We start from the raw sequence: 23,022 nt of genomic DNA, 5'->3' as shown, positions 1-23,022 counted from the left end.
CATTAAATACTGTAAAATAACAGAAAAAAATAAAACACCAAGTGCAGTTAAAAACAGTTTAAAAAAGTTTTTAGAATTAAAGTTTCTGCGCAAAAACAAGCAATTAGGCCAGCAGGCAGAAAGACAGAGTTTTCGGTGCAAAAAACGGAAAGTTTACTTTTAGTCCCACATGCCAAAAAGACACCGAAGTTTTTCCTGACTTAATTCACTATCCTACCAAGAGTTTCAAATGTAAACAAAAGACGCCTTCATTAGACTTAGTAGCACTTAAACAACTTTTAAATTGTTGATAATTCTATAACTATTGCATGAAGATTAACTAAAGACATAAAACCTTAACCGGAACATTATTCAATCATTTTTAAAGCAAAAAATGCATAATTTACCAATATATAAGAATGAAAAACAGAACTCACTGAAGACCGGTAACGGAGTGGGTATATATATATATACTTTTGGTGCCGCCTTATGTACCCAAAAGGTTATAGCAGTCCTATATACACAATTTCAATGTTCTAGGGCTAATCGTTTTTGAGTTATGCGAGATACATACATACGTACGTACGTACAGACGTCACGAAAAAGTCTCTTCTGAATCCATTTTAAATCCTTTTCACAATCCGTTTTGGGAAAAAGAGTCCTTTATTCTGTCCTTACGTACGGACTTCACGCAAAAAATCGTTAAATTGCATTCAATAGCAGTCATAATGGATATTTTCTTTGAACTGAAAATTTTCGCTATTACAATTCTTCCTTTACTTCGTACAAGGAAGTAAAAAAATTACATAATTGTAGTTAACCTAATGGTATCTTGAAAATTTCAAACATGAACACTAGGATTTCACAATGGCATGAGGTTCTAAATCAAGTATAACAGAGAATAGGTATTAGAGCAACGTACGTAGAATGAAAGATAATGGAAATATAAGTTTTTGAAATGATCCGACACTACAGCAAAAAATAATAGAAGGCAATGAAGAAATAGAAACAGTTGTAAAGGGGAAAGAAAATTGTTTATTACTTGGTACTCGCTGTTATTTGGACTGAAAATACATATTTATTTTAATAGAATGGTATCAGATATTTTACTGAACGTGGTCTCTTTTGGCAGCTACAACATTTTCCAACTTTTTGGGTAACAAATAGATATTTCGATAAAAAAAAATTCAGGTTCTTTTGAAATGATTCATTTATGCAGCCAATTTTGAGATCGATAAAAGATGTGAAGAGTTGTTCCGAAAAGCCATGTTGCATGGACAGAAACAAGTGGTAATTGGAAGGAGCGATGTCTAGTGAATATGGCGGGTAGAGTAAATCCCTTCAAGATTCTCTTCACTTGGTTTGCAATATGCAGTTTGCCAGTATCATGAAGCAGAATTTTTTTATCATGTAACTGAGCAGAGTGCGAGCCACTTGTCTTTTAGTGCGCTATTCAAATTAAGTAATTGTGTGTTATTGCGTCTTAGCGTTCAGCATCCTCTGTTTGATTAGGTTGCAGCAGCTCATGGTACGCCACACCGACTTGATCCCAACAAAGGCACAGCATAATCTTCTTCCATGAATATCCGATTTTGATGTTGATATTGGTGGTTCGAAGCGACATGCCCTTGATTTCATACAAATTACTTGATTTTTTGTCTTTGAAGCAACTCTTCACAAATAGTTAGGCTTTTGGCAACGTCTTTTTCTGTCAATTCATTTGTACCCAGTTTCCCAAATTCTGAATCATCCTCATTGCTTTTAAACGCTTATTAACAATTGACGCATCTAAATTTAGTATTTCAGACAACTGTATAAGCGTCTGAGATTAATCTTTTGCCAGTAATGATTCTAACTGTCCATCGTGAAACAATTTCGACCCACCAGGACGCACATCACCAGAAAAAATGGCGGGAGGCTGATGCGATGACCAAAATTAATTTGATGATGTCGTTTCATTCCTGTAATCCAATATGATAGGGCACAGACTTGTATGCAAATGATTTTCTGTAAAGCATTATGTGCTCTTTATTCTGCGATCACATGCGTTAACAAGATTAATTCAGAACATTGACGCTGAAGGATATGTAATTTGTGAGTTAGTTCCAAAAATCTCCGGACCACAAAAGTAAACCAGCTGCATGCTTGTTTGTGTCTCGTCTTATAAGGTATTTCTCCCACCTTTTAGCGTGCATTCGTGGTGTAGTGGTTCTGCATGTTGGACCTGTATTCCAGAGGTCCGTGGTTCGATTCCCGGCGAAGACAGTTGCTAATATTTCAATCCCTCTTGTTTTCAATTAGCCTAATGACTCTACAGTCTGACCTAAGACTTTGAAGTGAGGAAACCTCCCTCTCCAAATTCCTAAAATTCTATAGCAAAGATGTGCTGCCCAGCGAAAATTTATCCTTTGAAAGCGGCACGGAAACATGCATAATGTTGATAGTAGAGCTTTAAGCACTGTTCTCTGGTACAGATTTGGATGAGAACTTATCCTGAATTCTTAGTGATGAACTTTCGCGATGACTGCAGCATGCATCGAAGAAAAGTCATATGGCCTTCTACCGTTTATGTAATCCATGCACTGGGAAGGGAGTTCGAATATACCATGGTGTATTCAAAATTATATAGCGCACAGCTTGGCTTGAATACGGAACATTGTACAAAATACATATCTTATGGAATCGCTATAGCGTTTCTGCAACATCACAGTCGTTCATGTAATACATCAGCTCATCATGTAATTTCTGCTATAGGGTTCCAACCTTGCATTTACAACTATGTGTGTGGAACTCTGAGAACTGATAAGCGAATAACCGCTTTAGCTCAGGAAACAGAAACGTAAACTCAAGAAGGGTTAATTACCCTTTATTGCTCAAAATAAGGATTAATAGATGGCCCTCTTCTCATGACGTACAGAAAAGCCTCCACTTGGGCTTGAACTCAAGAGTACTAAGAAAATCAAACTTAACTAATGCTTAGCTAAAAGGATATAACCGAAGCTATCAAAATTCTACAGGAGTTGGCCCCTAAATGCTAACTACACGGCGAAGCTATCAAGGGCCTGAAATATGGCCGAGCGTAGTAATAGCTTAGAGAGAGTGCAGCCAAAACGCACACTAGTCAGAATCTCTGGCTCTCTAATTTTGTCAGTCAGTGAAACTTTGACCTAAGTACCGCTCTTCCTTCATTTGCATTAACCGAGATTCTAAAAACACACTCTGGCAGGAAATTTGTAAGCTAAAATTAGAAGGGACTTGAAAATAGCTTTAATTAAACTGTTAAAAACTTAGGATAAACCTTACACTGCAAAAGTTTTGTTTACAGAAAAGACTTTGATATTTGGTTTATTCTGCAAATATCTTAAGCTTCAGTTGCAGTGCTACTATCTTGGGAAATTGGAAAATTTTGAGAAAAAAGTACTACGCTATACTATGCTAAGTGTAACTGTGATATAAATTCATGTCCACAATTACTTTTACATGTATAAAACCACGGATTTCTCAGAAAATGTGAGCTATAATTTTGTGAATTTGTGTGTAATAATATATAACATCATAATACATGAACACAAAGAAAAAAATTAATGGCACTGGATATGATATAAAACTGTAGCATAAAACTATAAAGATGGTAATAACATGTTGCAAGATTAGTTCATAAAAAAGAATAAAACAAACAACTCAGAAAAAATTAAGGCTTAAGACTTTAACATAGAATGTTATCTTCCCTGGTTTGTATATACATATCACGTTGTGTTTTCATGCTGGCAGTACCGTTTTTAACCTCAGGTTGAGGAATTAATATCCACTCCTCCAGCAATGCTCTCCTCAGGGCATTTACATTTTCAGAAGGAGGATGTCTCCGTGGAACTGCTTTCCCAGTACCACATAAGTAAAGGTAACACCATAAATTCTTTACCGGGATAAAATCAGGAGATTTTGCTTGACACAGCATTCGCTGAGCCTAGAGGTTTTCTCGAAGTGGATAAGCATTATTGCTCATACATACATCTAGTCAGATTGTGTCCGCCGAAAACGTCGTGATACAAAACATCGTGGGAGAAAAGAAAGCAAAGAGTAAACATCGAAGTTCTAAAACAACGTGGTACAAAATATCGTCATCGAAAATAAAGTAGTTCAAAAACTTCGCAGTTTAAAACATCGCCGTCGAAAATATCGTGGTAACAAATAAAGTACCTACAAATCATCGCATGACGATAACATCGCACACATGCGTTTTTCAGGTTAAGCTGTAAATGCATTGTCGCATAATGATTCGGAAGCGTAAGAAGGGAAGAAAGATATATTTATTTTTATATTTCATATTTTTTAATGACATAGTGAATTTTTACTGAAAAAGTAAAAAGTAAACTTAAGCATACAAAAATTGAAAATGACTAGAAAATTAATGCAACATACAGCACTTAATAGAATTTTAAATGTATATAGTTAATTTTCAAAGGTAGTTAATAACTTAATCTTTTTTTAATAAAGTTTTACTCATAAATTTTCATGAAAAATACAGCCTAAAATTGTTTAGAAAAAAGGAATATAAATAACTGCATGAGATTACTGCTATAAAAATTTCTTAGTTAATTATCAAATTACTTTCTTTCACCTTTGTTAATATGATATTGTTTTGGTGAAAATTATAGCTTGTTTTCTTTCCGTTTATTCTTAAAGCGTCATTAGCATTTGTTATGCTTCCAAATCTTTATGCGAATATGCATTTACGAATTTTAAAACCTGAAAAACGCAAGTGTGCGATGTTATCGCCATGCGATGATTTGTAGGTGCTTTATTTTTACCACGATATTTTCGATGATCATGTTTTTAAACTGTGAAGTTTTCATCTGCTTTATTTTAGACGACGATATTTTGTACCACGATGTTTTAGAACTGAGCTGTTATGTCTTAGCTTTCTTTTCTCCCGCAATGTTTTGTATTATGACATTTTCAGCTTGCGTTGCTTTCTCCGCGACGTTTTCGGCTGTAACCAATCACATCAGCTTCAGCGAAGCGGTTAGGTTTCATAACTTCACAGAAAGATTTTCCGTTCCTGACTTTCTTCAAATGTTAAATGAAACCTCAACTGATCAGTAAAGAGAACATGGGATCATTGGTGTTCAATCTAGGTCTGATGTTCTCACCAATTACATCGACCCCTTTTTTGTCATGGAAAAAATGAAACTTATACTCTTGGCTTTCTGATATAAAGGCCTTTGTCATTAAGGTAGCTGTATACACTATACCCCGATACAACAGTTTCAGTGGCGGTTGCAAGCTTTGAACTTAACTGCCAAGCAATAGACATTCTGTTACGACGGCAGTCCTTGCCAAATATCGATCTTCAGAAGCAGTCGTTATTCGTTTGCGAACTTGTTCAGATCACTTTACTATAACATCACACCAGAGTTCTTAAATTGTTTTCTTAGCGTAGAGATTTTCTGCCTTGAAACATTCACTCATCTCACTGCTTCGATGATTGTCCGCTCTGCTTATAAACGACCAATGATTTGGCACTTCATAGATTCTTTTAAATTATACTTCGGAGCCATTACAAACAGATTCCTAACACACTGAGAACAAATGCTGTATAGAAGAAATTCTCTCATATATTAACTTTACGCAAAGCGCTGGATTACCGTCAGGTGACATAATGCCTTGATTTGCATATCGGAAACTAGGTGATCACCTTTGATTGGTAGTATTAGCAAGGCTTGTCTTTCAAATACTCCCTGAAAAAACGGATTACATTGATTGGAGATTTCATGAAACACCATTATTTTTGGATATATAAACATGAAACTTTGCGAAAATTTATTTTCTATTCTTTTTTCCGAGTATTGCAAGCGCATGAGCTTTTGTACCATTGCGGAAAAGTTTCATGATTCCTGTTTCCTCGTGTTGTTGATATCACAATCCACTGGTCAAACTATTTCACACCCACCCTGTATTAGTTGATAAATAATCAGCAAAAATATCCTATTTATACATAATATGACCCATAAGTCAGCAATATTTGAATTTTTGATAAGATGCATGCGAGTTTCTTCGTATATTAAAAACAATAACATATCTTATCAACTATTTCTAGGATGCAAGTTATTAGAAGAGTTCAGAACATGATAGCATATTAAAGACCTACAATAAGCTTAAACAATAAATGTGTCATGTATTAGTTTTTAATAAAAAGATGAATTAACATATAGCATCTTAATTATCTGTATTTTGAATAATTAAAAGTAATGTAAAGTAAGTAAGCATTTAAAAAAAATCGTATATCAGTAAATCTGCCACTTCTAGTAATGCAGTCAGCACCGATATGCATAAAATTGTGGTTTTCTTAAGAAATTTTAGAATCCAAAATTTTAATTAAAAATTACACTTATCAGGCATTAATAAAAAATGAAACATGTCTCACGATGATAATTTTGCGTATCAGTCACGTTTAATATATACATACTGAAGATGAACTAACACATACGAACAGTAGAAGTTACACTTGTTTAAGGTTTTTTTTTATATACGTCGTCTTTTAAAATTACTAGTCACGTTGAGTGCTCTTATCGTGACATTTAAGCAGTCTTAGAACTAAAAATTTCTGGTTTCTGTACGATAATCAGGTATTCTCGTGACAAAAATATTACGTTCTAAGTTGTACCGATTCTTAAGAAATCAATCAATGTTTTAAGCATTAAAAGTGAAAAAATACTATTATAATTGTAGCATTATTCATCTATTTGTTAAAACTAAATGCAGTTGCATTACATTTCTAGTATAAAGAAAGAATTAGTCCTTGAGAATAATATACACGTAGGGTTCAAAGTTTTTTTGAAACCAAAATAATACTCAAATACCTGGAAACTGGACACTGGTCGTTTTCAACTAAGGTACAAAGTTTAAAGTAGAAAATTTTTGTTTCTAAGAGAACTAAAATATCCGCAAAATCAACAACTGAGATATATAAAGATTCGATACGTTGTACAAGATCAACAAGTCCTTCAAGCTCGGTATTTTATCAAAATGTACGATAAATTATCCATTTCAAAAGAGTTTTTATCATGTATACACTGATAATTTACTTGAGCTTGAACTTAAGATGGAAAAGTGAAGCACAATTCAAAACTTCAGGGCACAAAAACATACGAAGTTTTATTTTTTTTTTCAGCAAATTCAATAATTTTTTTATTTTAGTGTCAGATAAAATGAAATTTGAAGGTTATTTTTATCTAAGTGTCAACACACATATTGGTCAACGAACTTCAATGTTAAAAATTAAAGAAGATAGTTTTAAGAAAAATTCTAAATGAAATTAAGACAGAAAGAATAATTATTCACATATAAAACTTATTAAAAATTTCTGTTTTAGGAACTGATAAATGTATCATTCAGAACTTCAGTAAGTTGGTGAAGAGTAGAATTTTGGTTTCAAATGAAACTTGATAAAAGTGCTGAAGACTAGTTATTTTTATTACCACTGATTTCTAATTTATAACTAATTTATTAAACAGAATATTTACTTAAACTCGAATGAATAAAATAAGTGCGGTAATTTCGCTGAGATCTTGGATGCCATTGCGAAAAATAATTATTGTGCGTTTTCGTTCAGAAAAGCAGGAAGACAAAATTAATAAGTACGTAACAATACTAATTTCTTCTGAAATATAATAAGCAAATATTTAAATTAGATATTACTTTTGTTGTAATATAATTATCTCTAGAGATCAAAAGGAGTTTAAAAGAGCGAAATCTATACTATTAAAATCTGTGCGCGTCTGTCTGTTTGTTTGTGACATCATCTCCGGAACGGCAGGGAGTTGAGTTTCGAGAGAGGTATCCTCGGATTCCAAAATTTCGTGGGAAGCCATTTCGACCATTTTCATCTTCGTACGACTTTAATCAGCAGAGATATTAATTAAAAACTCTGAAACGCTAATTTTCGCACTCATTTTTCCGAGTGGTAACAGTTTCGTGAGCTGAAGATAAAAATACTTTTTTTCGAAAAGTGTTGCCACTCCTCGCTTTCAAATCGTAGAGTTTGTTAATAAAAAATTTGTAAGTTTAACAAAATATGAAAAAAAGTGACATTGTGAAACATTAAACATATAATTATTACAAATATAAAAGGTCATATTCTGACGTTGAAGAAAGCACGTGATTGCATGTGACGTCATTGTATGTCAAAAATGCTTCCGGTATGTGAGCATTTTAAATAAAGAGTTCTGTGCGGACCTTGTTATTTCGGGTTAGAATAATTGACAGGATATGTTATTGCCACATGAATTCGTTTACTGATATTGAGAAAAAGTTGTTATATAACGTTAAATTTAAATCATGACATCATAGATATATATGTATTAACCTGAAGTGTCAAAAGTTTTCGTTTCCTGGTTTGGCATTGTAGCTTGGAAAGAATGAACTGATTTCATTTATATTGAAATGTTTTTGTGCATTTGTTCTTCAGCTGTATACAGAATTTATAAATTTTGTTTTGGCGCAGCTAGCAACTTCGTGTACAGTACTTTAATTTTGTAGTTCATTTTATTTTCAGATTTTCAGTACACATAACTTATAAATATTGCTTTGCCTGCAACCCGCTCATCTGGCAGGCTTGCCTACTAGTTTTAAAACAGTTACTGTGCTCACGCCTGAAGTCCAAATAAACGACTTTATTAATTCAATTATTAAAACCCGAAAAATCTTAATCTTGGCATCGAAAATTTTAATCTCTGCATCCAAACTGTATGAGTCAAATAACGAAGCATAGAATTTATAGCAAACATTTTAATGGACTGCATTTTAACTCTAAAGGCGTCCAACTTCTTAAAATGACTACCTCTGATCAAGAAGTGATCAAAATTTCTGAGTATATCACTAACTAATGTCGTTAAATATCATTGATAATCTTGTTCTCTATGGTGACCACTTCCACAGCAGGTTAAAATGGGCTGGAAAGTAGATCGCCTTCTCATTCTCTACATTATTACTTTCAGAACTATCCGACTGAGAAAGTCTTTATTACATACATAATTACTTGCAATAACTTAAAATAATAATAATAAAAATTTTAAAAAGGAATAAAATCATTTTATTGATATATAATTTGGTATTCACATACGATAACTACGTAATACTTAAATAATTATTTGCAGTAAAATTACAAGAAAAATAATTAATAACAGATTCAACTTTTGGGATTTCACGTTCGAAATGTATGTTTTATTTACATAATATTTACATAATTACAACTAATATTTTAGAAATCTTCCGTAACCTTTAAGTGTGGATTGCCTGTATGTTTACTATGAACGTAGCACCTGATAATGTTACCCAAATGTTCCATGTCATTCCAGTTGTCAAGCGCTTTTTTACTATCTCACAGATTTTGAAGGGTACAATTTAATGCAATGTAAACGGTAATTAATCGGCGTTTCTATCTTAACAAATTCTTGCTGTCTGAATTACTTCAAAAATAACTTGTTGAAATCGTAGTTTATTTATGTTTATTTATTTATTTATTTATTTATTTTGAAAATTAAAATCCGGTTTGTATATTTATTGCTTTCCTATATCGCTAATAATATGTTTTGAAAAATTTTTAAATTTCTGAGCAATGGAAAAATTATTTTATTTAACACATTACCTTCCAAATTAAATATGAATTGTTTTACTATGATAAATTTTACTTACATTTTATTGCTAACAAATATCTATCTCTAAGGCTCTATATAACAACACATTTTCAGTATTGATTTAGTAATGCTTACTAAATTCCTTTGGCTAAATTTAACTTAGTACTGTGAAGGACACTTTAACAATACTGAAGTAATGAATATCGAAAAATGCTATTTTCCGCACGAAGCATTAATGCGTATTTTCTAAGTTCCCATGCTTTAAGATATGCTTTTATGCCAACAAATCACGCAATAGAATTGCTTATGCGTTTCGAAAATTCATGAAATAATCATATCCGTTTCAAGCCAGAGGAAAAGAATGATCGAAAACGTTCTTCATGAAGTTTCCTCACTACATCTTTCGGGACGACTTTTTAGAACGTGGGAAATGAATACAAAAGAAATACATAGTATTTAGTTTTCATCTTTAAAGAAAAATAAATTAATCTTTAGCTGAGCCGTTTGTAAAAAATTCTATTTTATTTTAAGTTACCTTGACTTCACTATTCAGATACTTAAGGAAATTTTACATCATCTTTAAGAGTCCTTCAGGGGCCGCATGGTTTAGGTCTCTAAATACTGATAGCTCGGCCAGCATTCCATTATCAACAAATGGGTCTGCATGGGCATTATTGCAGTTCTTTCAATGTGTAACATATATACGAGCAAGTTTTCTTTATAAAAGTATTTACGAAGGCCTCTTAGAATTTATTATTTTCTCTCTAGAATTATCTGCGTTAGAAACACAGATAATTCTAGAGAGCCTTGACAAAAAAAGAAAAAAAAACTATTTGAATTAATGAGAACAATTAAATGCATTTTTTAGAGTCATTAGGTATATCGATCGATGCAGGAACGAAAAAACTGTTCAGTGTCCTCACCGGGGTTCGAACTCCGGACCTCCTGAGTGCGCATCGAGGGTGCTTCCAGTTACATCATGAAGCCATGCGGAAAACAACCCCCTTTTAAAGGACAACTGGGGATTAGCAGATCCAATTGCCGCATCCTGATAGTGATGAATTATCGTCCACCAAAGTTTTACTTACAAGATTTATGAAATAATCATACCTGTTTCAAGTACCACTTGCCCTACTTTTGGAACATTTTTTGATGTCAAAAAACTGAAGAAATCCGCAATGCCCTAACCGAGATTCGAGCTCTGAATCTCTCGAATACCTGTCGAGCGCGCTTCTGTTTATACCACGAAGGCATACGGACACGAGGTAAAATATACCTTATTAATTGAGTAACGCGATAAAATGGTTAATTTTGTTTTGCTTAGAAAGATCCATATACCATCCTTCATACCCGCCTAGCTTTTTAGACCTAGATTCTGACAATTTTAAAAATATTCGCATAATTTCCCCCTTACTCTACGGAATATAGTTTTCCCCTCTAAGGGCTATTTTTTTGGTAAACTGCCTTCTTTATATTAGTATTTTTTATTCAGTATATTTAATTTGTATTAACATTTATCCATTTTACCCTTGGTTTTTTTTAAAGTGAAATGTATTTTGTGCAGTTTCTTTGTTAAGCTACGCGGAAGTGGCAAGTTTTCTCATACTTCAGAAACTTCCCAAACATATGATTTCACGATATTCCTGTTGATTATGTTCCAGCTCACGACAGCAGCCTTATATGCTGCTGTCGTGTTCGATCTTTCAAAATTTGGATTTTTTTTTTTTTTTAATCTCTTGCCTTCTCCTTGTTTTTCCGGTTTCCCTCTTGGAAACTGCGGTCACATTGATGATCATTCATATGAGGTGAACCTGAGGCTTTACAAGATAACAGGACACATCGCGCATAACGAATCATATCGTGGTTAGTTGCCTTCAGATATTGTGATAACATTTTTATGCATTCTTTCTTTCTTTTATTAAAAAAGAAGGAAAAAGAAATAATAAAAGAAATAAGAATGAAGAAGAAAAAGGCATGATCTAATTTTAAAATAATAACAAAAATCTTTTAAAGAAATAACAGTGTGGCTGTTACCAGTAGTTTATCCGTGACTACTTTTCATTTGTTATGTTCTTACTATAACCGCGTTCTTCCGAAATTATATTACTCGCATAATTTCCCTCTCCTCTTTCGAAAGATAAAATTAGTTAAAAAAGGGAGGGAATATGGTAATAGAATTCTGGTCCGGGACTGGTTTTCTTACTTGTACGTTTTAGCTGCTTGATAATACTTTCCTTACATCCATATTGTGCATTTAAATTTGAGCCACTTTGGGTTTTATTATTAGGAATTATTTATTATTGCGTAACTTCTAAGGCTAAAATGTTCTGTTTACTTTTGAAGTTTTACATTCTTCATTTACATTTATTTAGTATTACTCATGTCGCACTTTATATTACAAGGATTCTTTTAGTTAATATAAAATATTGAAGTCAAAATAATGATAGCTGACTTTGCCTTTTTTAAAGTCAGCCATCATTATTTTGACTTCAATATTTTATATCTCGAATACATAAGTACACTGCCCTCCCCCCCAAAAAAAACACAATGCTATATCTTTTGTTCTATTGGCCTGATTAACAAAATTCAAATTGCGTGTTTCACGTCTTGAGAGCGCGACTTAGGATATATATTAGTTTTATATATAGCATTGTTCTAATATAGGTATTTTGACACAAAATCGAGCTTTTTTTGAGTCTAGATATATTGTTATGAGTTCTCTGTCTCGACAAATTTTGGAAGTAATTGGTCTAGATATTGAGCTCTACTATAGTGGATCACCAGCTACTGAAATTTATTATACTTCAAAGTCAGCTGCTTTTCAAAACATAAATATCCGCCACAAGCTTTCTGAACACAAATATAATATTAAAATATATTTTTTTCTACGTTTCAATAATATTAATATTAAGATTTTCACATATTATAATATTTCAACTTCTGTACAAGCCAAAGGCAAAATGCTTTGCTTTAGGATAAGCACATATTTTTCTAAAACTTGTATAGTCATTAGAATTTTTGATAACAGGAGACGTGAAAAATGTGCAATGCCCTCGTCGGGACTCGAACTTGGACCTCTCGAATAAGCGCCGAGTGTGCTAACCGTTACACCACGAAAGCATGCAGAAAGGAGGGAGAAATAGCTTATAAACTATATCTTCATTTAAACATGAACGACCACGGAACTGTATGATAACATATTGGAAAACGATTTGAAATTTTTCAATTGCTATAATTTGCAGAGAAACAACTTATTCCGTCTATTTATGAACTTAAAATACGGATCAAACAAACACAGAAACGCGTGACGCTTTAAAGCATCATACTTGTTTTGCTGATAGAAAATATTACCTCTGTCAATACTGGGAGATTTAATGTATTTCCTGACATCACGAATTCTTGGAAAATTGATCGGGGATATATACGGCAGTAAACTTAATGAGAGATAAATAACCAGATCGATATATTTACAGGCTAGTCATTTTCTCATTCTTATACACCGTAGTAAAGAAGAATTTTCATCGCATATATTTATTGCAGCATAAAATTTTCTATAAAAGTAAAACTCTTTTTTTTTTCATTATTATTACCGGAAAAAACCGAAAGATTATTACCAATATGATTGACAGTTCTTTATCAGTACAGATAGAATCATAAAATTATGACGTAGTCATAATTTTAAATTAAAATATTCTGCTCGCAGATAGCAGTAGTTAAATGTAAATCTCATTAAAAGGTTGGCTGGTTGATTTTAATTAAAGCAAAGCAAGTAACAGTCATTTGCAAAAGGAGAGAAGCTTTCCTGGAAGATTTTATAAGCGAAACAGGTCGTATTTAGGAAAAACATGCGAAAGGTAATATTGCTGTTAAAACGTTTTTTTTTTTATTAAATATGGTATGCAATTATGTTCCATAAATAGATAAGGTTCTTTCTTTTCTTATCGTTCATTTGTTTGTGATTCGTTTTAAAGCTCTATATGTAGCTAAAACTGGAATTATATAAAAGTAAATTTTTAATAATTGCCATTGGGTTTAAAAATTTTCAGACATTACTATATACAAATATTATTAAAATTACTATTATGTGTTATATTACTACCACATAAAATACATAAAAATATTAAAATTAAAAAAAAGGAACACTAAGGCTTTTTTAGATATAAAACTAGGTGAAGATTTAAAAATGCCTATTTTTCATTAGAAATTTTATATTCCGATCTTGTTTCTTGAGAGATTTCATATTTTTCACTTTTTAGGTGAACAATCGTGTATATATATATAGAGAGAGATTAGCTTTCTCATTATCAACAGCGTCACCCATAGAAAGCACAAGATGTAGACTGATATTGCTCCCATGAGGCACATACATACGGCCAAACCTTACACGAGACTGAACTCAAAACCTAAATTTCGAGCTGGCGATCAGTTTTTGCTGATCACTATATCGTCCAGAGCGACGATAACCACCTTAAATAAAATCTCGTTGATAAGGAATGAGATGTATATAGAGAAAGAAGGAAAGCAAAATAAAAAACTGTTTTAAAACAGCTACACTTATGGCGAAAGCCTCCATATTGTTTAACTATATATACTATAAGGTTTATTGATATTTTTGAACTTTTTAACATATTATTGTTCTTTATGCTCCCTCTGATAAAATGCTAAAAATAAACAAATATGCATTAAAACTGCCCAAATGTCGTCTTGATTTAGCATTGGAATCATCAAGACATTCTAGCATTTCGAAAAGTCTTAAAACAAAAATATTCCGCATCGTTTTTTCGAAATGTGACGTAGACAGAATGAATAAATGGACAAATAGATGGAAAAAAAAAGAGAATAAATAAACGAAATAAAATTAATAAATAACAATAAATACAGAAATCAATAGTTCTACAGTCATCCATATTTTCTCTATTTAGAGAAAAGAAACCTTCGTAAAATTCCCTCGTATTTTAGGCAGTTTTCCAGAAACATAATCCCAAGTAATACGGTTAGGTTAGGTTATTTAATTACGACAAAATCTCGAGGGCTATCTGCCTAAGGGGAGGAATGCCTTCATGGAGTACTTTCTAAGGGTCTTAACTTCTTTTCTAACTTTTCTCGTATACACGTTACACATGGGGAAAACCACGAAAGCACCCATGCAGCCAGCCCGTTCGCGGGATTCAAACCTCGGACCGAACTGCCAGTGTTCAGCGACTTTACCGCTCGGCCGCTGGTGGGCCATCCCAAGTAATACATACCTACTCATTACCATTACCTAACCATTGGTAATGCGTACCTACACACTGCATCTACAAATTTCTTATCTCGCCTATTTTCACAACCGTTGGTCGTAGACATATACTTACAAAAATGTTTTATATGACGTAAAGATTCATGTAAGTACATTTTTAAATTTAAAGAAATTATTTATGTAAGAAATAAGAAATCTAAATTTTTACACATTCTTCCTCTCCCTATACTTATATTTAGGGAATTTTTTTATTCGCTATAGAGAATAAAAACAAAAACTTTTGGTTGCCGAGCGGTATAATTTCTGAATGTTGGTAGTTCGATTGGGTTCGAATCTCAGGGAACAAACTGGTTGTATGAGCTTTTTCGAGTTTTTTCGCATGCGCAACATGGATAAGAACCGATTTCCCATAGAAAGTCTTCCACAAAGGCATTCATTCCTTTGCATAACGTGGACACGAATCAATTTCCCTTAGAAAATCTTCCACAAAGGTATTCCTTTCCTTGCGTAACGTGGACAAGAATCAATTTACCTTAGAACTTTATACAAAAAGACAGCCCTTTTCTTACGCAGATAACAAGCATTCGTGTGCTCTGCAGTATTCAAATAAATCAAAAACCAAAATATTTGAGTCTTGTACGACAAAAATCGATTCAAATAATTGGTATTAAAGTCGGGGATCATATTTACGTGCCGTGCGAAAATTGAATAGGGAGATGTTTTCTTGCATATTTAATGTCTACATATAATAAAAGAAAGAGTATGTGTGTCTTTCGTTCGTGCTGCTCGTAAGCTAATAGAGCTAGGGCTATGAAATGTGGTATATAGGTGCATATAGACAAGAGCCAATGCACCACGAAGCGATTTTTCAAAATTCGAATCAGATTTTTTTAAATTTTATGTTTTCGATTTTATCGCATCATTATGAATAGTTTCATTCTTTTAGAAATGTGGTTTTGGCAACAGTTTTTTATTCAACTGTATACTGGACTGCTTACTGTTGAAAATAAGCAATGTTGCCACTTGGAAAAATGAGGGCGATAATTCTGTGCAGTTTTTAAATTTAATGTTTCTCTTGAATACTGGACGTTTGTTGAGAGAAGGCAACGGGAAGTTGGTTAATTTATTTATTAGGATAATTAATATTTGTATTAAGGGATACTGCTTATTTCATTGTAATTTTGTTATATGTAATACATTTTATTTAATTTTTTTTTAATTTATTTATTTATTTCCTTCAGGCATTTTCCTGGTACCTTTAAAAGCCAGACGAAGGCTGGCCGCGTAGCTGCTAGTTAAAAATAAAATGTAGAATTTGGAAAGTTATGTAAAATATCAGTTTAGGAAAAAGTATGTTAAGAGTAATTGCGTGTATTAAGTATGTAACTGAGTGTGTTAAGAGTAATGAGAATTTCTATGCATATTATTGTGAAAAATATTGATTAAAATAATTTTTTTTTTTTTCAAAATGGATATCTTATTTACAAAATCTTATATTAGGAAAGGTGTGCCGTAAACGCAATCAGCTAGTATTCTCCTTTTTCTTCCTTTCTTCCCGCAAAGTGAAAGCATGAACGAATTTTTCCCTATCTGCAGGAAAATGTATGTTCGTTGCTTAGCTCTGATTGGGTCGCAGTTTATCATTACTGATTGTGTCTCCTTTTATCATTTAGTTAAAGCAATGACGAGTTTTCTGCTTTGAAAATGTTTAACAAGCGTTTTTATTCGATAAATTGTGTACAGTGAAGTTTTTGATTAATTTCATGACTTTATTTGTTTTGTTACCTTTATTGCTGATTGCTGCGCAAAGTTTGAGTTATATTTCAATTGATCCACCTTCGCTTAATCTTTATTTAATAATATTTATTTCTTATTTAATTCCATTTAATTTTACCGCCAAGTAAAAATGTGTATGCAATTTAAAAGTTGGAATTGTTCTCTACTTTTTAATTCTTCCATTCTCATTGCGTTCGCTTATTTGATTCGTTAGAGAATTTGGGAATAGTTTTGGTTTAGTTTATATTAATACGGCAATGCCCATTACGGCTATCTACCTAACAGCAGAAATGCCTTCTTTTGAGGACATTCTAAGGGAAACTACTTCGTATCCACACTAGGCATGGGAAAGACCGAAAACGCCCATGCAGCCAGCCTGTTTGCCGGTTTTCGAATCCACATCGAACTATCAGTGTTCAGCGACTTTACTGCTCAGCGCTGGGGGCCTGCTACTCTTATAGAATTTGTGTTCTTGAAAACATTGTCAGGCTTCAGTATATGCATGCAGCAAGCTGATAATATTATTTGCATTAATTAAAAATTAAAAAAAAAATCTTTGTAGTTTAATGAATTTTTGCACTATTACCAGATTCTGATTCTGATGTAAAACAAACTTCAAGAGAACATTAAAAATGTATTTTTAGACTTAGAACACTCATAAATTACTTGTCTGAAAATTCTTTCGGTATACAAATATAACAAATTTATAAATAAAAGACAGTAGAAAATTACAAGGTAATATCGCTGAATGATATTTAAGGGAAAAAAATCAACATCGAATTATTCTATTACCGATCCCTCAATGCAAATTGTATATGACGTTGTAGAGATTATTTTAATTAAAATAATTAATTACTATTATTTTAATTAATAATATAATTAGTTATTTTAAGTTTTGAAACCCTTTCCTTTAAATTCTTTTTCCCACCTACAACTCTTTGACAGAATGAGATTTCAGTTTCGCGTTTCATGTAAATGAAGTAAAACCAGTATTTAATGGGAAGTTCAGTATCTTTCGTAGAAGAGCTCAGAAGTTCTCAGTAGAGCGTGTTCTGTCTTCGGATCATGTCCTTTAAACCTATCTTACTACGTACGACCGTAGTCTTACGTGCCTGTTAGCATTCGCCGGTGAGGTTTAATCACGGACCAACTCGGTTAATTATCATTGTACAGCTTCGGCTAAAGTTTAGCTAGTTAGAATTCGTTAAGTTTTTTATTTTCTACTTTAAGTTAAAGCCCGAGAAGAAGCCGTCTCTGAGTGTTTCTTTGAGTGAATATAAAAGAGTATTTTAACCCTTCCTTGGACTTACAGTTGTAAGAAGAGCTGTGAATAGTCGCTTGACACTTCCTTAAGGTTCTAGTAGCCAAGAACACGCAAATTAACTAGAAATTTATAACATTTAAAATCGCAAATTTTGAAATTAAATATCTCAGTCAATTTTTACCGCAAGTGAGTCAAACATTTTGTTCTTTATTTCTTTATAAGGAGCACAAAAATTTCCTAAATAAAAGTTCAGGAGCCGCAGGAACATATGAAAGGTTAGATTCCGTAAAGTTTTAAAAATAGATTTTCTTAAATTTAAAAATACTAAAGCGGAATATTTGCGTCACTTAAAACATTTTCGTAACTGGAAGTATACGTCTACGACCACTGGTTGTGAAAATAAAGTCCACGTAGGGAGTTTTGCCAACGTGGTATGAATATTCACGGTATGTATATATGTTACTGTAAAAGCCGGAAGTATACTAAATCATATGTTTTGCCGGTAAAACCTAGCTTTTACCAAAGTGGCTTGTAAAGTTCGAAAGTATGCTTTAATATGATTCCATTTTGTCCTTTTACCAGGCCTTTGCAGTAAAACCTAGGAGTTACCTACGCTTTCCTTTAAAAGTCCGAAACGAGGGATTTAAATCGACCTTGAGAAAGCCTGCGCACGCAAATTCCGTCGCGACACTTTTCTTTCCTGTCCTTATTTACGCCATTTGCAGTCTAGCTTCGAGATTATTCAAACAAGTGTAAGCGGCTACGATCTAAAATAGAAGCACTTTGTTTCCATTTTAACATATTTTGCGTTTTTTTATTTTTCTGAAGAATCTGTAAACAATAAGCACGATAACATCTTTTATATAACAAATGAGAAATACACTTTATAAATGAAGTGAAAAAAGCAAAATGATTTAGCTTACAAGATTACTTTAATAAATGAAGTGAAAAAAGCAAAATGGAACAAGGAACAACAAACAGTTCGTTACAGAAGGTTAAAATGTAATGATATTCTATATATTGAAGGAGAGGACAAACTTATAGAACCATTATCTGCAGAAAAAGCAGAACTGTTGTATTATGTTACAATTGATGAAATCTTCAGCGTCATACCGACGTTCATATCGCAGTTAGCCATGGTGGAAGAACCCGTATGATTAAAGAACTGAATCACAAATACAAGAATGTAACAGTAGAATGTATCGTCACGTATGTCTGGAAAAAAAGAACAAGAAACTGTGAAAACGGAGACTGTAATCAAATCAACTGTGCATAGCAAAATGAATTCTCGATGCCAAGTCGACCTAATAGATATGCAGTCCAATCCTGATCTTGATATGAATTTCAGTTTAGTGTATCAAGAACATCTTATAAAATTCGTCCTACTCCGAAGTTTACACAATAAAAGAGCTGACGAAGTAGCGTATCACCTTTTGGATATTTTCACAACTTTTGCAGCCCCGAGCATGCTTCATTCCGACAATGGGAGGGAATTTTGCAACAAAATTATAAACAGTTTATGTGATATGTGGAGTGATATAAAAATAGTTCATGGTAAACCGAGACACAGTCAATCGCAAGGTTCTGTCGAACGGGCGTACAAAGACGTTGAGAACATGTTGGCAATATAACAAATAAGACAAAAAATTAGTCGGAAGTATTGAAATTTGTTCAAGCAATGAAAAACAAAGCATATCATAAGGGAATCAAATGTTTACCTTACGAAGCTATGTTTGGTTGTCCTGTGAACCTGGGACTTTCTAACTCAGTTTTGCCACGTAATTTAATTACTAACATAGCCAATGAAGAGGACTTAGAAAAAATTATAAATATTAATAATGAATGCATGGTTAATGCACATGATGAAGGTCCCTAATCTTGAATCAACAGTTGATTTGAATCGCAAGATAATAAAAATGATACTTGTAAAAAAGAATCAAGTATAACGATGGAAGTAGATACTGACGTTCAGATTCAAAAAAGAGAATCAGATATATGCTCTGACATAACGAGTGGGATTATCAACGAAGTTCAAAATGTGAAAGTGTTTCGAGAAACAGCTAAGGAAGGATTTCAGAAGCAGGCGAAGATGAAGAAGATTGTGTCTACTGAAAACTTTCCGAAACCTACCCTCGGATAAAATGCTAAAACAAAAGTACCTGATATGGATAAATCGAAAATCGATCCAAAATCAGTAATAGCCGTTATTACACATATTAAAGATGACGAGTTTTATGATCTTGGTACAAAGTTTGGCAAATAAAAATCGTTGTACACAAGAAAACAGTTTACCTTTTGCAAAGAAAATTTTTTAAACACCAAAGATGTTGGGTACAGAAGAAATCAGTGTACGTGAAGTTGTAAAAAACTTTCTTTAGTTGAGGGACAAAAAGAGCTCGGAACACGTAACTGTTCAAAGAATTGTACTACAAAGATGAGTTAGTGCAAATCAGCTGATCCGCTTTGTAATTGAAAATGCCATAACAGTCAACCTTGTTGTAACAGGTAGTAAGAAGTATTAAAGTAGCAGTATTAAAGAAAAACATACTATATTTTTATTTTTTAAATTTCAAAATTTTTATTTTTATCTTTTTTTTTTCTGAGCTATCAATTTAATTTTTTTAATTATTGCCAAACTTATTTTTAAAAATAAGTGAAATCTTTTCAGTAGTTATCGAGAGAATTGTCCATGAGTTCAGCTTTTTCACATGATATCTTATTTGTGAAATACCATAAATATTGGATTTTTTTTTATTATTTTTATTTCTTGCGACTCTGAAAAGTAACTGTAAGACAGTTCCATCGACATAATCTTAAATCACACCTTATTTTGATCCCTTTTACAATTTATATCATCAATTAAAAAATCAAAGTGTGTTTTAACCTTTTTGGGACACACTATATGTAATATATCTGCGAACGGAAAATCCTGTCATAAGTAATTAAGTAATCCCTTGTTACCTAAAAGGTTTGGTAAAAGACCGAAATGGAATCATATTGAAGCATACTTCGGACTTTTACCAAGCCACTTTGGTAAAAGCTAGGTTTTACTGGCTTAGGATTTACTAGATTTCGGAATTTTAACGTAGTAACATATATACATATGTATTGACAGTGTATGCAGTTATCTTCATATAGCAAATGCAAATTTCCTATGTTTCAAACAAAATTATATTTAAGAGCTCTAGAAATTATGATATTAATTATGAGTAAGGTAATAGTAATACCGTATTCTAAACAGAAAGGCATTTATAATTGATATTCTTGTAACAAATGACAGTTACTTTCGTTTAAATATGCGTGAAACTTATTGATGAAAAAGTTTTATTCATTTATTTACTCAGTTCGTGACAGCGCGTATGTATGAATCTTCTACGTGGGTACGTGTGCAGAAAACAAACATAGCAATGATGAATAAATTCCGACTTTTTTAATATTAATATTTGCTGATATGTGCACGCTAGAACTAATGAAAAAAACATTGGTATTCTTTTAAATTTTTTTATATGATAATGCAACTGAAGATTTAAACGAACCTGCATTTTTCTCAGTTTAACCAAAATAAGTCTTTATTATTTCTTTGATACTAATTATTCTTTTACAAACGTTAAAAGAAACCTACTAAGTTAAATTTGGTTAAAATATGGCTCAAAAGGCTGAATGGAAAATGTCGTCTAAAAAGAGAGCGGTTAAATCTAAAATTCTTTTTGTATCACATAGTCTTATGCAATTTTCGAAACGGATTATCAGTATTCTTAGCTCTGCATACTTCTTGAATATAGCTTAAACTCAATGGCGTAGCTAGGGTGGGGCAAGGGGGGACATCTGTACCCAGGCGCAGCATCCGAGGGGCGTTAAATTGATGCTACGAAATTTTTTAATGAAATCTTTTCCATTCTTGGCACACAGAAAGGGGCGCAAATTCTTCAGTTGTTCCGGGCGCTGGAAACTCTAGCTACGCCCCTGCTTAAACTGTAGTCATACTGATTAACAAAAATCGAATAGCACAGGTATTGTACTTAACATTGTGGATTAAATTCTGAGAATAGCGTAAATCATATTAATTTATATAATATAATACCAATTAATATCATCAATGTTATTCTCAGAATTTAAATTATTCTTTATAATGTTATCAATGCATGGAAGACAAACTCTCTGTTTTCCCTTCTGTTAATTTCAACGGTTTTTATTGCTAGAAATATACTTGATATTTAGCTTTTATCGTTAAGTCCAAACAGTTATATTAATTTAATGCAGCTATTATCATTGCTAATTATGTTCACTTTGCATAATTTAAGCATAATATTCTTAAATAATTTACATAAACTTAGTTGAATTTATCTGTTTGGGTACAGTATTTTTAAAAATACCGTACACTTTTATTTGTCTTATTAACAAACTAACAATAAAATACTCTCCTGCGTTCACATTACATTGCGCAAGCTTGCTGGAAATAATCATATTTCCCTTTTTATTATACAAAAGAAAGCGCCAATTTACAAAACGTTTTAAAACTGCTGTAACTAAATGCATAAAATTACTGTTGAGAAATCTTCTTCATTGAAAGCATATCTGTAAGTGATAATTCTCTCACTTTTATAAAACCGCTTCACGTGATAATTTGAAAAATATTTTGTCAGGAACCTGATCTCTCAACAACCTAATCTCCGTAGTTTTCTATACATTTATATTTTATTTCTATATATTTATCTGTTAGTTTTCTGTATACTATTTATCGAACGCGGATTTCAACATTTGGTAGAGTTGCCGTATTTTTAGTGTATCTTCGAGTATATACGCGATGTCAACTCGTGGATGCGGATAGGGGGGAGGTAAGAATGAAACTACTTCTTAACTCAATGACACGTACCGAACACGTGCTTGAGTGGGCGTAAATTTATAAGCTTTACATTTAACTGTCATTTGCCTGATCTCCGACTTATCTTGCTGACTTATCTTATGAGGTGGCATACACAACAAGCAAAGAAAAAAAAAAAAAAAAAAAAAAACTTTTAAAGAAATTTTGAAGATCATACCCGAAGAGATTCCTTGCTGTAGAAATGTACATATCAGCTGTAAAGAATTTTGCCACCCCTTTATAAAATTTCTCTTTCTTATGAAATTTG

General features: G+C 32.5%; 1 protein-coding gene across 2 annotated transcripts in view; it reads right to left on the bottom strand.

Moving 5' to 3' along the window:
- The window catches only part of LOC118202257 (serine/threonine-protein kinase NIM1-like), an 85,363-nt gene that overhangs the window by 36,902 nt on the left and 25,439 nt on the right, over positions 1 to 23,022 (bottom strand). Inside the window, exon 1 of one of the 2 annotated variants that reach the window (XM_035374407.2) lies at positions 6,840 to 6,962. The exons of the other annotated variant lie outside the window; for it this stretch is intronic. The gene's annotated coding sequence lies outside the window, so the exon portion shown is untranslated. Of the gene's footprint in view, positions 1 to 6,839; positions 6,963 to 23,022 lie in introns of those variants that run through there. 2 annotated transcript variants of the gene reach the window in all.

This window comes from Stegodyphus dumicola, chromosome 6, assembly GCF_044657685.1.
Source record: "Stegodyphus dumicola isolate Sdum_Otavi_A_Nest chromosome 6, ASM4465768v1".
NCBI classification, from domain to species: domain Eukaryota; kingdom Metazoa; phylum Arthropoda; class Arachnida; order Araneae; family Eresidae; genus Stegodyphus; species Stegodyphus dumicola.
This window is presented reverse-complemented; position numbering and strand designations above follow the sequence as displayed.